We start from the raw sequence: 16,491 nt of genomic DNA, 5'->3' as shown, positions 1-16,491 counted from the left end.
AACAGCTAGGGTTTAGATAATCCCTATAGTCCCTTCCGTCCCTGTAGGGCCTTAGCTCACCCCCTTTCCCTTGTTTGACTTGGGGCTACCACCACAAAGTGGCATGGATGGGGCATAGTCTGCTTCAGTTGGTTACAGTCATGCTTGGGATGAATGGCCTAGCCCCACCCAGACCCCCAACTGAGTTTGCCCTGGGGCCCAGAATTTCTAACTATGGCTGTGGTTTCTAGAATATAGGTTTGATGAGCCAGGGCACATTCCTAGGATGTCGGAGCTGTGAAGTGGCAACTCTGTCTCCGAGTCAGTAAAAACCTCATCAGGAAAATGATGGGGTTGGCCTGCAAGGCCCCTGAGGTCTCTTCCAACTTCAGCTCACACTCCCATGAACCTCCGGGATCATCTCTTCTTTGAATCACTTTGTTTCTTGTAAGAGGTCATTAACTTCCATGCAAAGGAAGGCTTCGGACTCCCCAGCCCACAGAAGTTTGTAAAGCAATAAACTGCTTCCTTTCATCAGCCTCTTGTGTGATCCTTGTGATGTCAGGCGACACTGGCATTCTATTGCAGGTAATTACTAGTGTTGGAGCTTCCTGAAATCTTTTGTTTGCATATTTGGATCAGAGCAGCAGATCAGGGCAGTCTGTGATGTGACTTAGCAAGAATTCAAGGGACAGAAAACTATGGCTTGAGGTGACGTGGAGGGGAAGAACTCTGGTTTGTACAGAAAAAAGCAAAAACCTGGAATAACAAGGTCAGTAATCCATCCTTCCTTCCTTCCTTCCTTCCTTCCTTCCTTCCTTCCTTCCTTCCTTCCTTCCTTCCTTCCTTCCTTCCTTCCTTCCTTCCTTCCTTCCTCCCTCCCTCCCTTCCTTTCTTCTTTCCTTCTCTCCCTCTCTCCTTCCCTCCCTCCCTTCTCTTCTTCACTTCCTTTGTCCTTTCCTTTCTTCCCTTTCTTTCCTCTTCCTTTTCTTCACTCTTCCCTCCCTCCCTTCTTCCCTTCCTTCCTTTCTCCTTTTCTTCCTTCCCTTTCTTCCTTCCTTAATCCCTCCCTCTCTCCCTTCCTCTTCCTCCCTTCTTTCTTCTCTTCCTTCCTCTATGCCTCTCTCCCTTCCTTTCTTCCCTCATTCATTCACTCACTCCATTCAGTCATTTACTCAACAAATATAATTAAGTGCCTAGCTGCTCACAGAATGATAGGAGCGCAGATTTGGGAGGGTTCTCAGGAGCCATCAAGCCCAGCCATATCTACAAAAGAATCCTCAGTAGAATAGAGCCAACAAGTGGTCACCCAGCCTGTACTTGAAGACCTCCAAGGAAGGGAACCAGCCAGTGGAAGGGAGCAGCACATTCAACTCTCTGCAATGGTTCTCATTTTTTTGTTTGTCTGTTTGTTTAGGGCAATGAGGGTTAAGTGACTTGCCCAGGGTCACACAGCTAGTAAGTGTCAAGTGTCAGAGGTCAAATTTGAACTCAGGCCCTCCTGAATCCAGGGCTGGTGCTTTATCCACTGCACCACCTAGCTGCCCCCGATGGTTCTCATTTTTAGAAGATGCTGTTCCTGGCATCGAGTCTAAATTTGTCTTTCTATGACGTCCCTCCACTGGGCACAATCGTTACCGATAAGCCGCTTCTCCTCTCTGGGCCTCAGTTTCTGCTTCTGTGAAACCTCCATGGCTTCAAAGGAAACTACCAGTTCTAGATATATGATCCTATTTGTCACAGGAAGGACTGGAACTCAGGATCTTGCTGTCTTGAAGGCCCAGAGGGCCTATTTCAAAGTGTTGTATAAAACATCATAAATGTGCATTGTTATTGTTAGTCAATCACCAACCATTTATTAAATGCTTACTCTGTGCCATACACTATTACTGGGGCTGGAGGCAGCTAGAGAACTGAGTCAAATTTATAAAAATACATGTCATTTTGCAATTGATAAATGGTCAGAGGATCTGAATAGGCAGTTTTCAGAAAAGACATCAAAACTGTAGTCATATGAAAAAATGCTCTGAATCACTATTGATAAGAGAAATGCAAATTAAAACAACTCTGAGGTATCTCCTCACAGCCATCAGAGCTGCAAAAAACAAAAAAAGGAAAATATCAGATGTTGGAGGGGATATGGGAAAACTGGGATGCTAATTCACTGTTGGTGGAGTTGTGAAGGGATCCAACCAATCTGGAGAGCAATTTGGAAGTATGCCCAAAGGGCTATAAAACTGCATGCTCTTTGATCCAGTAATACCAATGTTTAGGTTTGTATCCCAAAGCCATCCCCAAAAAGAGAAAAAAAAACCTAATTGTACAAAAAATATTTATAGCAGCTCTTTTTTTTTTTTTGGTGGAGGCTGATAATTGGAAATCAAAGGGATGCCCATCAATTGGGGAATGGCTAAATAAACTGTGGTGTGTGATGGTGATGGAATATTATTGTGCTATAAGAAATGACAAGCAGGATGATTTCAGAAAGGCCTAGAAAGACCTGTATGAACTGATATATAGTGAAGTGAGCAGAACCAGGAGAATATTGTATACAGTGACAGCAATATTGTTTGATGAAGAACTATGAATGACTTAACTATTCCCAACAATACAAGGATCCAAAACAATTGCAAAGGACTAATGAGAAAGCATATTATCCACCTCCAAAGAAAGAACTGATATTGATTGAAGATAGACTGAAGCATGCTATTTTTACTTTCTTTCATTTTTTCTTTTATTCGTTTTTATACAAAATGCCTGATATCATAATGTTTTATATAATCACCCCCTGTCCCCCCAAAAAAGCTGGAGAAGGAAACAGCAAACCATTCCAGTCAGTGTCTTCGCTAAGAAAACCCCACAAGGGGTCACAAAGAGTTGGACATGACTGAAAACAACTGAACAACAGTAAAAAATAACCCTGTGAATTGGGTTGCTATAATTATGCCCATTTTGCAGGTGAGGCAACTGAGTCCCAGAGAAATAAAATTATGGTGAATAAGTGTGTGGTGGTCCTGGAAGTAGGAAGGAAAACCAGGGTTCAAAGCTTGTATGGTACTAGTCTGGTCACTGAGTCCCTAACAACCCTCTAAGCAATGGTTCCTAAGCTTTCTGTCATGGTCCCCTTTGGAATTCTGGTAAAGCTTCTGGACCCCTTCTCACCAGAATGGCTTGTTGCTTACGTTAATTACCAAAGGAAATGCTAAATTTCTGTTAGGGGTTAATGAAATAAAGATCCAATTTTTATTCCTCCCATCCAAGTTCTTGGATCCCCTAAAAGAGCCCCAGCTCTAAGGTTATCTGGTAAGTTATAAATGGGTTGATGGAAGGAGTTTCCCACAGTGAAGAAATTCCAGCCGTTTGCCGAATTGAGCCATAAATTAAATATTTCTGTGTTTTATTTCCCCTCAAATTGCAGAAGCCCTGAAGTACATTGCATAAGCACTGTTCAATAGAGACATTCTGCAGGCAGATGCTGGATAGACAGCAACCTCTATGTCACCTGTTTACCCACCATCCCCATTGATCGAGCTAGAAACTGACGCCAAGTCGCGGAGTATGTGCCCAAGCAAACTTGGCTCCGGCATCTTGCCCATGTTTGGGGTCACTTCTTACAAAGGTTTCTTCTGGCATTCCATGAGCATGATGCCACTTCCTCTGTTCTCCTTTATGCACCTCAAGTTTCCACATCTTAAGAGGAGAAGGGGGGCAGCTTGGCAATTACATGGGGTGGAGTGGATGAGCATAATTTACACCAAATTATGACATAATATGGCAAAGTGACAATCATATGAGAAAACATTTCCTGGTGGGGACAGTGGCTTTTCTATGAGAGTTGTTTTTGAAGGAAGTTGAAATAGAATCCACTTACTAAGACACCAGGGACGCCTTTTGGGCAGGGAAAAGAAGAAGCAGGAAAAAGGATTCAATTTAATGTAAATCAGTAAACGTTTATTAAGTACCTACTATGCACAAGGTGAGAGATGGTTGGGCATGGTGAAGGGAGTTAGGGAGACCTGGGTTCAAGTTCTGCTTCTGACACACCCTGGTAGTGTGACCATGGGCAAGTCACTTAACTTGTCATGGCCTCCAGGCAATGCTCTAAGACTAGTGTCTTCCCTGTCAATAAGTTAGTTAAGAAACCATTATTAAGCACCTACTATGTGTGAGGCAGCTACATGGCTCAATGGATAGAGTACTGGGCCTGGAGTCAGGAATACCTGAGTTCAAATCCAGACTCAGACACTTACTAGCTATATGACCCTGGGTAAGTCACTTAACCCTGTTGACCTCAGTTTCCTCATCTGTAAAATGAGCTGGAGAGGGAAATGGCAAACCACTCCAGTATCTTTACCAAGCAAATCTCAAAAGGGGTCATAAAGAGTCAGACACAACTAAACAACAACAAATGTGCAAGGCACTGTGCTAAACACTTCTCAGATCATCTACAATTTATCCTGTCTATTTAGCTTTGTATTTAGTTGTTTGCATGTTGTCTCCCTATGTGCTCCTGAACAGCAGGGACTGTCATACAAGTTGTGTCAGAGCAGGGGGGATTTGAACTCAGGTCCTCCAATTTTAGAGCCAGTATTATTCTTTCCTCTGTATCTTCTTCTTCTTCTTCTTCTTCTTCTTCTTCTTCTGGTGGGTCAATGAGGGTTAAGTGACTTGCCCAGGGTCACACAGCTAGTAGGTATCAAGTGTCTGAAGTTGGATTTGAACTCAGGTACTCCTGAATCCAGGGCTGGTGCTTTATCCACTGTGCCACCTAGCTGTCCCCACTCTGTACCATATTCTGACAAGAAGATAACATCTTGACTTAGACTGGGTTCTTGAACAGTGGAATGACATGCAAAAGCAATATATCAGGAAAATGTGTCTGGCAGCAGAATGAGGTATGGACTGCCTAGGGGAGAGACTCAGGGCAGAGAGACCAGGAAGGGAGATGTGGCAATGATCCAGTAATGAGGTAATGAAGATTTGGAGAAGAGCAGCAGCCATGTGGATAAAGACAAAGAGGTGACTCCAAGGGATATTCCAGAGTAAGACTTGGTGACATTTTAGAGATGAGGTGAAGCAAAAGGAAGAGTCAGAGGTTTCCTTATAGTTTTTAGCCACTAAGGTGGGAAGAACAGCAATATTAGAGATTGAAACAGGAAAGGTTGGTTTGGGAGGAAGATGTTCAATTCAGGACACACAGTTTGAGAAGATGATGGGATGTCCCAATGGAGATCTCTTAAAAAACAACTGAAAAGAAGGGTCAGATATGTATACTTGGAAGTTATTAACATATAGGTGGTGGTTGAAGCCTTCGCCTTGTGAATAGATGAGCTTATCCTATGAGAGTGAGTATAAGAGAGATGAGGACAGAAATCTAAAGATGAAACCTTAGAGATTCAGCTTCAGTCTATCTTGCCAGGTTGACCACACCTAATTCCCTTTCATGAGTTAGCTGTTCCTCACACATGACATCTTTGCACCTTAACAAGCACTGTCTGCCAAGCCCAGAATGCCCTCCTTTCTCAATTCTTCCTCTCAGAATCCCTAACTTCCTTTTAGGTCCAGATCAGGAGCTACCTTGTCCATGAGATCTTCCCTGATGCTCCACCCCCTCTTGGGACAATTTCCTAACTTCCACTCACCCTGGAAGGCTGGGGTCCTAGAAAGTAGCTGATTACTTTTCCCCTCAGAGTTTCAGGGGCAACCCCAAGGGACTGGAGTTTCTAATACTGTAAATCATGAGTTCCCACTGGTATGCCCCCTAATGATGATCAGTCAATCTTAATAGATTTTCTTGGGCACTAAGCACCTATTTATTTATTTATTTATTTATTTATTTATTCATTCATTCATTCATTCATTCATTCATTTATTCATTTATTCATTTATTTATTTATTTATTCACTCATTTATTGATTGATTGATTGATTTAGTCATTCATTCATTCATTTATTTATTCATTTATTTGTTTGTTTGTTTGTTTGTTTGTTTATTGTGAGGCAATTGAGGTTAAGTGACTTGCCCAGAGTCACACAGTTAGTAAGTGTTAAGTGTCTGAGGCCAGATTTGAACTCAGGTCCTCCTGACTCCAGGGCTGGTGCTCTATCCACTGTGCCACCTAGCTGCCCTAAGCATTTGTTATTAATTAAGATCACATATTACTTGGACAGCTAGGTGGCGCAGTGGATAAAGCACCGGCCCTAGATTCAGGAGGACCTGAGTTCAAATCGGGCCTCAGACACTTGACACTTACTAGCTGTGTGACCCTGGGCAAGTCACTTAACCCCCATTGCCCCCCCCCCAATCACATATTAGTAAGGTATTGCCCACATGTCTGACTGACTTCCCCATTAGTTTCATACCCAGCACAGAGTCCTAGCAAAAAGAGGAGAGGCCTCATGCCTAGTTCAAGAGCGTTCAGTGCAAGAGAGAGTATCGACTGCATTTAACACAAGCCAAAACCCCCCCAGCACTATCTTGTCTCTAAGAGAGAGCACATGGCTCCAAGCAGAGTTCAGAAGCCCTACTTTACCTGAAGAGGAGAGAGCCTTCCTCACCTAGCTATGTCCCAGAATCGCTTTCACCTCGTGATCTCAGTCTCTTTTGAATCTTTTTTTTTTTAAACAGAGCAAAGGGGGTTAAGTGACTTGCCCAGGGTCACACAGCTAATAAGTGTCAAGTGTCTGAGGTCAGATTTGAACTCAGGTCCTCCTGAATCCAGGACGGGTGTTTTACCACTGTGCCACCTAGCCGCCCCCTCTTTTGAATCTTAATAGATTTTAGAAATATAGATTTTAGAAAGAGTATTTACAAATATGGTATAATCAAAAGAGTTGGTACAAAACATTTCTCTAAAAATCAAGGGCACATACTCCCACAAATACACATATATTTGTGAGAATAGTAGGATCAAAAACATAGAGTAGAATGGTGGTAAAACATCAGAGATACACTCGTGACAAAGAGATCATTTACACCTGCTGGATGCTGGCAGTCATTTTTTTTTTTTTTAGTTAATAGTCAGCATTCTTTTCTGGGCAAGGAGTCACATTCAGTGAAGCTTTTTTTTCCTTCCCTCAAGTGGCTTCCTTTCTAGCTGAGTATTTTTTTTTTATGCTTGTTCTTGGTGTGCTTTTCTCTGTTCCCAGATGAATACATTGTCTCCTACCAGCCTCTCCAATGACATGGACAAGGGAGGAGAGGAGGGAAGAAAGAGAAAGAGAGAGAGAAACTCAATCTTTCTCTCCCCAAGAAGATTCTCCCTTGAGAACATGACTCTGAATCTTTAACTGGGATACTCACCTCCCAAATAGGAATTAGACTTGTATATTGCTGGAGAATGGTTTTACTTTTCCAAAGGAAGGAAAGCCTTCCAGGAAGCTTATGGAACTGCTGAAGTGATTTCACTTTCCTCTTAGTCATGGAAGAGGAATGATTAGAAAGGTGGGAATGCTAGAGAGCATTGTAGCTCTAAATTATTGAACAGTTGCTAGTCTGCACTCAGAGAGTCAATTTTCTCATTGGGAGCTCCCCAGATCACTGGAATTACAATTTCACTAAAAAAAGGTAAAGGAAGCAGGCAAAGAATTTTGGCATGCACAATGAAGGAGAACATACATACATATACATATATACACACATATACACACACACATATATACACAATATAAAAATATATACATAGACACACATGAGTGTATATATGTGTGTGTGTGTATGTATATATGGAGAAGAGAGGAAGGAATGTTATAGGGAGAGGTAAAGTGGTGTGTGTGTGTGTGTATGTTTTAGGATAGTAGAAACTCAAATATATTTGAAGGGATAAAGGGGGGAAAGCCTATGGAGAGGGAATTTGAAGATGCTAGTTGGAAGAAGGGCAGCTTGGCATAATGAATAGTCAGCCTTGGAGCCAGGAAGATGTGAGTTCAAGTCCTGCCTATGACAAATACTATCTGTGTTACCTTGGGTAAGTCATTTAAATTCTTGGTGCCCCAGGCAACTCTCTAAGAAGGTAAGTTGCAGAATAGTTACTAGATCTAGATTAACTAGGAAAGTTCTGTACATCAGTGGAGTACTAGATCTGAACAAAAGGGGGAAAAAAAGAAAAAAGGAGGGCAAAGCCACTCTTTGTAAAGCAAGGTGGTTTAGGGGAGCCAATGCCCCAATAACATGAGTCCAGAAACAGCCAATGGTGGAGAATAATTATAGCATCCTAAAAATAGAGTTAATGTTCAAATACAAACAGTAGTTAGTTCATAAGACTTTCTTTCCTTCATATATACACACATATACATATATATACCCATATATCTATAAACATATGTATAAAAATATACACATTCCTGACACTCAGGAAAATGGATTAGAACTTGCATTTTCTCTTTCATATTCCTACCTCTTTCATTCCCCTCCTAATCCCAACTATACCCATTTAACCCGCAGATTTTCCATTTCTGATTTTTTTTTCTCCTTCAAGAATATCCTTGATTTTCATGTTTAGTTTGACTTCATGAATATAAATATGTCAGGGACTGAAGAGCACATGGTATGATTCAATTCAAAATATTAAGTGGGCTGGGGAAAGATGGAGAAGATCACAGAAATCACAAATTTGAGACTTTTAGATCCGAAGGCCCCCAGAGAGGACTCTAGGGAAGAGACACTTGTGGGAGCAGATCCTAGAGAAGATGAAAATCTACTGCATATTTATGAGTCTCTGTGGTAGTGTTTAGAGTGGAGAGAAGCTTCTTTGAGAACTGGAAGAAGGGATGATGAGGAAGAGGAAGAGGAGAGGGAGGAGGAGGAGGAGATGATAAATTCTTGCTACATAAAATTTTCTACAACACTTTACATTTTAAAGTATTTCTGTCTACATGATTTCACTTGATTCCTATAACAGCTAGGAAGCTCTGATACTAGTTTCTTGATTTTATAGATGGGGAAAGAGACAACTGGGCTAGTTTATACAGAGAGTGCTGGGCTTAGAGTCAGGAAGACCTAGGTCAGAATTCCACTTCTGACATATACCTGAGCAAGTTTCTTTTTTTAATTTATTGAGGCAATTGGGGTTAAGTGACTTGCCTAGGGTCACACAGCTAGTAAGTGTTAAGTGTCTGAGGCCGGATTTGAACTCAGGTACTCCTGACTCCAGGGCCAGTGTTCTATCCACTGCACCACCTAGCTGCCCCTTGAGCAAGTTTCTTAATATCTCTGAGCATCAGTTTCCTATTTTGTAAAAGGCAAGCCCTCTGAAATCCCTTATAGATCTAGATCTACAATCCTAAAATGACTTTAATATGTATGATCTGGCTTGTACATCGTGAACTCAAAAAATACAGCAGTAGAAGCAATAACACCAATGAGTAATTCACAGAATGATCCTTAAGTTATTTACAGAGTAAGCCTGTAAAACAAGAAGTCATATTCTAAGTCTGTACTTCCCATTCCATGGCTCTCCCCCCTTGTTCTCCCACCCACATAATATTTAATCTTTACCATTACATAACTACATTAAATTGGTGCTTAGTGTGTGACATCAATGTAAACAAGTTATTGATGCTCCCAAAATAGGAAGTGAAGGGTGGAAAGGACACTGACATCAATTACAATAATTTCATACAGAAGTTTAACCAGAGTAAATAAATTGCCATAGTGAGGAGACCAAAAAAGCCTAGAAACCGACTCAGTCAGGAAACCCTTGATCTCTTTGCCAAGAGTACAGATCTGGCAGCCAAGATCAACAAAAGATTAGAATGTTACAGGGAAGGATGGTGGAAGATTATAAGCTGTATTACCTAGTGAAGTAGAAAGAAGTAGTGGAGAGGAGAACAAATTTAAAGAGAGACCTACCTAAGCAAAATCATCCGAAGGCACTTAAGAATGAAACTGGAAGAAGGATGACACACAGATGAAAAATAGAAAAGATCTGTAAAGTCTTATGGTAAACTCTTTTTCCCCATTAAGAAGAGTGGAGCCTTACAGTCTTCAATGTTTTCCCAGAAGTAGAAAAATGGCATTGGGGGGAAAATACCACAAGGGTGGGACAAACAGTTGAATTAGACCAAGTCCAAGTAAACATGGTGGGGGGAGTAGGGGTGTAGAGGACATTCAGTTTTAGAGGAATTAGGGGATTCATTGTCCAGTTATAAGAAAAAAGAGAAAATACCATTGAAGTGGAGGGAATTTGGAACTTGTTAATAACAACAACATAGGCAACTAAGAGAACATCAGAAATTCTTTAGTCATATGTTCTCAAGTATGCAACATTTTATGGCAATAATTTCCGCATATACTGAGGCATCCTTTTTAAAAAATAATTAATTTATTAATTAAAGTTTTCAACATTTGTTTAGATAAGATTTCCAATTTCCAATTTTTCTCCTTCCCTCCCCTTCCTCCCCCCCTGCCCTAGATAGCAGGTAATCTGATATAGGTTTTATATATATATATACACACACACACACATACACACACACATATACGTATACATATATACATATATATAATAACATTAAACATATTTCTGCATTAGTCATGTTATACGAGAAGAATCAGAGCAAAAAGGAAAAACCTCAAAAAAGAAAAACAATAGCACCAAAAACAAAAGAAATAGTATGGCCCAATCAGCATCCATATTCACACAGTTCCTTTTTTTTTTTCTGGATTTGGAGAGTCTTTTCCATCATGAGTCCTTTGGAACTTTCTTGTACCGTTGGATTGGTGAGAAGAATCTAGTCTATCACAGTTGATCAACACACAACGTTGATGCTACTGTGCACAATGTTCTCCTGGTTCTGCTCATCTCACTGATCATCAGCCCATGCAAGTCCCTCCAAGTTTCTCTGAACTCCTCCTGCTCATTGTTTCTTACAGCACAATAGTATTCCATTACATTCATATACCATGACTTGTCCAGCCATTCCCTAATTGGTGGGCATCCCCTCAAATTCCAATTCCTTGCCACCACAAAAAGAGCAGCTATAAATATTTTTGTACATGTGGGTCCTTTTCTCTTTTCCATGATCTCTTTGGGAAAAAGACCCCAAAGTGGTATTGCTGGGTCAAAGGGTATGCACAGCTTTATAGCCCTTTGGGCATAATTCCAGATTGCTCTCCAGAATGGTTGGATCAGTTCACAGCTCCACCAACAATGCATTAGTGTTCCAATTTTTCCACAGCTTCTCCAACATTTATTATTTCCTTTTTTGTCAAATTAGCCAATCTGTCAGGTGTCAGGTGGTATATACTGAGGCATCCTTGATAAGGGTAAGGAAGAGACAGGCTTTCATAAGCCATATTCTATAGTAGACCACATCTTTATAACCACACAATGAACAGAAAGATGTATGGCATACAAAAGCAAGGTCTAGCTGATGGCAAGACCACAGGGAACATAGGTAGCAAGAAGAAGGGGTTTGAATCTATCATTTGATTAAATCCAACACTCTTTCCACTACCCACTTCTGTAGGATTTGATAAGTTTCATGACACAGACAAAACTTAGTACAGGTTGGAGAGGTTTGACAATAGTTTGTTTGAAAAAGGTGAAGGGTTTTTAAGAAATCTCTATGAAGCAAAGGAACCAAAAAGGTTTTAAATCCATTACTAGAAACACAGAGTTTGAACTGAAGGAACTTTCAAGACCTTCTCATTGAGCCCCCTCATTTTAGATTTAAGGAGACTGAAGTCCAGGGTCATGCAGGTGGTAACAAAGTTCATTTCTTTGACATTCCAAGCAATATTTTCCCACTAAACCACATTGCTTCTCTGTGAGCCTGGTTCCCAGAACAAGGGAAGTGAAAGTCTCATTTTACTCTGCCTTCAGCAGATTACCAGAAAATCTGAATATGGTGTTTGGTTCCAGGTGCCACTTTAAAAAAAAAATTAAATGTTATTGTTCTCTTTTGTTTTCACATTACCTTAATTTCCTAACATACCTTTCTCCAGAGAGCCCTCCCATATAACAAAGAATTGTTAAAAAAAAAGAAAGAAAGAAAGAAAACCCCACACAATTCAGGGGCAGCTAGGTGGTACAGTGGATAAAGCACCAGCCCTGGATTCAGGACGACCTGAGTTCAAATCCAGTCTCAGACACTTGATACATACTAGCTGTGTGACCCTGGGCAAGTCACTTAACCCTCACTGCCCGGCCAAAAAACAAAAAAACCTACACAATTCAGTTAAACTAACCAATACATCGCCTAAACCTGATATCTTATTTAGTGTTCTACAGCCATAGTTCCTCACCTCTGCAGACAGAGAAGTACATTTTCACATTTCTTCTTTGGGGCCAAGCTTGGTCTTCATAATTTTATAACATTCAGTTTGAGTTATTTTTTTTTCTGTTAATGTGGTGGTTGTTCTTCCCTTTGACATTGTTATAGTCATCGTGTGTCCTTTCCCTGGTTCTACTCACTTCATATTACATCAGTTCAGTCAATCAACCAATCAATAAACATGTATTAAGCACCTACTATGTGCCAGGCACTGGGCAAAAATCTTCCCAAGCTTCTCTACATTCTTATTAGTTCCTTTTTCTTATGCTGCAGTTAAGAAATGTAAGTCCCATTATATTCACGTGCTACAACCTATTTAGCCATTTCCTGATTTACTTTGTTTCCAAGTCTTTGTCTGCTCTTACAAAAAGTGCTGCTGTTGATATTTTGATACATATAGGGCCTGTGTTTTTGTCATTGACTTCCTTGGGATTGACCATGCCTAGCAGTGGAATCTCCTGGAGGATGATGGGTATGGAAATGTTAGTCATTTGGGGGCACCCTTTCAAATGGTTTTTTGGAGGAGTGAAACCAATTCACAGATCCACCAAAAAACATACCAATGCCAGACACAACCAGAATGTTTTAAAAGAAGGACCATGACAAACTAGAAAATCCAGAAGGTGACAAGAAAGGTGAGAAAACTGGAAAACATGTTATATGAGAATCAGACAGAGGAGCTGGGAAGGTTTGGCCTGGAGAAAAAAAAGACAGGTGGAGCATAAGAGTACTGCCTTCAAGTATTTGAATGGCTGTCATGGGAAGAGCAATTAGACTGGCTCGGTTTTCCCTGGAGGGCAGAACAAGGACCTGGGAGTAGAAATTTCAAAGAGAATGGCTTTAACTAAATGGAAATAAAAGCTTCTTACCAGAACTACCCAGAAGTAGAATGGGGAAACCTGAAAGGGGTGGGAGTTTGATGTCACAAGTAGAAGCTAGGTATATTGTTGGGTGTATTGAAAATAGTATTCCTTCTCTGAGGTCCCATTGCCCCTATTAGATTGTAAGGTCCTTGAGAGCAGGGATTGTCTTTTGCCTCTCTTTGTATCTCTAGTGCTTAGCAAAGTGTCTGGCACATAGTAGGTGCTTAAGAAATATTTGCCAACTGATTTTCCATCTCTGAGATTCTGTGGTGTGGTTTGGCAGACTATAACTTTCCATAATCCAGAAACATCTGAAGAATCTGTGATTTCATCAGGATGGGGAGATACTGGTATGGGAACCAAGCTCACCAATGCAGATCACAAACCATTTATAACTTAGATAATTCTAGGAATTTATCTGAGGTGCAGAGAACTTATAGAACTTGCCCAGAGAACAGTCAGTCAGTCAGTCAACAAGCATTTGTTAAGGACTTACTTTGTACTGGGCATTATGTCAAGTAGTGGGCATACAAAAAACGGCAAAATTTTATTTCAGGCTTTCAAGAAACCCACATACCAGTGGAGGAGTCAACATGCGAATGACTCTGCTGATACAAGGTGTAAATAGTGCAAAGAGAAGGTAATCTCAGAGGGAAGGCACTAGCAAAGGGAAAGGTCTCCTGCAGAAGATGCGATTTGTATCCTGAAGCAGCACAGGTGAGGAGGGAGAGAACATTCATGGCCTGGGACACAGCCAGTACAAATGTATGGACTCTAGATATGGAATATTTATTGTGTCTGAGAAACAAGAAGAAGGCTTGTATTGCTCCATACAATAGAATAGAAGAGAATAAAGTGTAAGAAGACTAGAATCTAAGACTATATGTAGGAAGTAGCCCCTGAACTGTGTTTTTAATGGAAAGCTTATTGAGTGCTCATATAGTCCTTTGACTATTAGTTCTATTTCTTTTTTTCTTTTTCTTTTTTCTTTTTTGGGGCAATGAGGGTTAAGTGACTTGCCAAGGGTCACACAGGTAGTAAGTGTCAAGTGTCTGAGGCTGTATTTGAACTCAGGTCCTCCTGAATCCAGGTCCAGTGCTTTATCCACTGCACCCCCTGTCCTTTGACTATTATTACAAAAGTCCTTTACTAACTCCCTCCAACCCCCGCCTTACAATAGTTCTATATGGCAGTTCAGTCAAAATTCTTCAATTCATGAAACATTTATAAAGTGCTTACTATGTGCCATATATATGGGCAGCTAGGTGGCTCAGTGTGTAGAATATTGGGCCTGGAGTCAGGAAGACCTGTGTTCAAATCCAGCCTCAGATATTTACTAGCTGTGTGATCCTGGGCAAGTGATTTAACCTTTGTTTGCCTTAATCCACTAGGGAAGGAAATGACAAACCACTCCTGTATCTTTGCCAAGAAAACTCCACAGGCAATATTGGCATGCTATGGTCCATGGGGTCATGAAGAGTTGGACACAACTGAATGACTGAGCTATAAATGTGCCAGGTACTGTGCTAAGCATAGGGGATAGAAATAAGAAAAAGAAGGGGGCAGCTAGGGGGCACAGTAGATAAAGCACTGGCCCTGGATTCAGGAGGACCTGAGTTCAAACCCGGCCTCAGACACTTGACACTTACTAGCTGTGTGACCCTGGGCAAGTCACTTAACCCTGATTGTCCCACATGCAAAAAAAAAAGAAAAGAAAAGAAAAGAAAAGAAAAGAAAAAGAAGGAAGTCCCTTGCTTTCAAGGAATTTCCAATCTAATGGGGGGTAGACAATACACAAAAGGAAGCTGGGATTTTTTATGTTATAAATATGGAAACAGATATTGGGTGGTGTGGGTCACAGTGTGGCCAAATTGGCATTAGGATTTGTAACCCTGAATTATTCTATCATTGGCCAGCCAAGTGAGCCTTGGTGACTTAGAACAATCAAATCTTTGAAGAGCAAAGAGAGCTAGGTCATGATTGCTTCCAGAATCCCTTCGTAGAATCTCCCCTGCGGAGAGTATTGGTTCTCTGGGAAACTTGAAGAGATTTCTGGGAGATAAAAAGGAACTGGAGAATGCCTTTCAAACAGCCTCGAACTTGTAGTCCTTCTAAATAAGCCAAACCCTACTTTCTGTAGAAAGAAGGAAACACTTTGTTGCTCAATTCTCAGAACTTAGTCAGGAAATCATTTGTGACTCAGAGGGAATCATAATAATACTGTCTGTATTGAACCACTTTCTGCTCATTTTCTGATCATTCTTATGCAATCTGTCAAGGCTAAAGTGAACTTCTCAGAGTTATTATTGCTCCCTCTTTTGGGGTATTTGACCGAGGTTTCCTTCCCCTTGGCCTGGCTTGGCCAGACAACTCCTCCGTGCCAGAGTCCAAAAGGCAAAACTCTTCTCTAGATTAAAAAGAAAACAACAAGCCAGCATTAATTATTAGACCCCAGTGGGGGAGCTCAGCTCTGCTGCATAAAGTCTCAGATAATCTCATCTAGTATTTCACCATGGTGGTGGTGGGGAAAAGACATACAATTTCAGGATATCCACCCCTCCCAACCTCTCACCAGTTTAGAGCAAGACACCTGTAAGAATCTTTTTCTAAAAAGACAAATAGGTTTTTGCTATTTCGGGGAATGTATTGACCTCTTTGCTGTTCCTCATCGGGGATATTCCATTCCCCGCTGCCCTCCACAGGCTGTCCAGCTTGCCTGAAATGCATCCCTTTCTCACCTCTACCCTTTAGAATCTGTTTTTGTTGTTCGGTCATGCCTGACTCTTTGTGACCCTCATGGACCATAGCATGCCAATACTGTCCATTCGGTTTTCTTGGCAAAGACACTGGAGTGGTTTGTTGTTTTCTTCTCTAGCTCACTTGCCAGATGAGGAAACTGAGGCAAACAAGGTGAAGTGACTTACCCAGGGTCACACAGCCAGTAAGTGTATGAGGCCAGATTTGAATTCACATCTTCCTGATTCTCCGTCCAGAGTTCTATCCGCTGAGCCTCCTATTTTCCTTCAAAGCATGGCTTAAGGGCCACCTCCTATAGGAAGTTTACCCCAGTTGCTAGTGTCCCTACCCCTCCCCTCCTCTTCCACCGGAAATTACTTGGAATCTCCTTAGTATCTATTCTGAAATGATTTATTGGCATATGTGTTGTTGCCTTCCAGTAAAATGGCAGCATTTTTTTTTCATTGATGTCCCTAGGGCCTAGCATAGAATCTGACACACAATGCTTTTTGAATGAATGTTCATTGTTCATGTCTCAATAGTGTGGGTTTACTTTCCATGTAATGGCCAAGTAAGTAGACTTGGCTAGGATTACACTCAACCCTTATGCCACATATTCCATGACTTGATGTGCATGT

At 41.1% G+C, this 16,491-nt stretch overlaps 1 long non-coding RNA gene across 1 annotated transcript in view; it reads left to right on the top strand.

Moving 5' to 3' along the window:
- Positions 1-608: 608 nt before the first annotated feature.
- LOC122745901 overlaps positions 609-16,491 on the top strand; it is a 33,797-nt gene continuing 17,914 nt past the window's right edge. Inside the window, exon 1 of the long non-coding RNA XR_006355502.1 lies at positions 609-751. This is a non-coding gene — a long non-coding RNA (uncharacterized LOC122745901). The remainder of the gene's footprint in view (positions 752-16,491) is intronic.

This window comes from Dromiciops gliroides, chromosome 3 (genome assembly GCF_019393635.1).
Source record: "Dromiciops gliroides isolate mDroGli1 chromosome 3, mDroGli1.pri, whole genome shotgun sequence".
Classification (NCBI taxonomy): Eukaryota; Metazoa; Chordata; class Mammalia; order Microbiotheria; family Microbiotheriidae; genus Dromiciops; species Dromiciops gliroides.
Note: the sequence above shows the minus strand (reverse complement) of the source record. Positions and strands in the feature narration are given on the sequence as shown.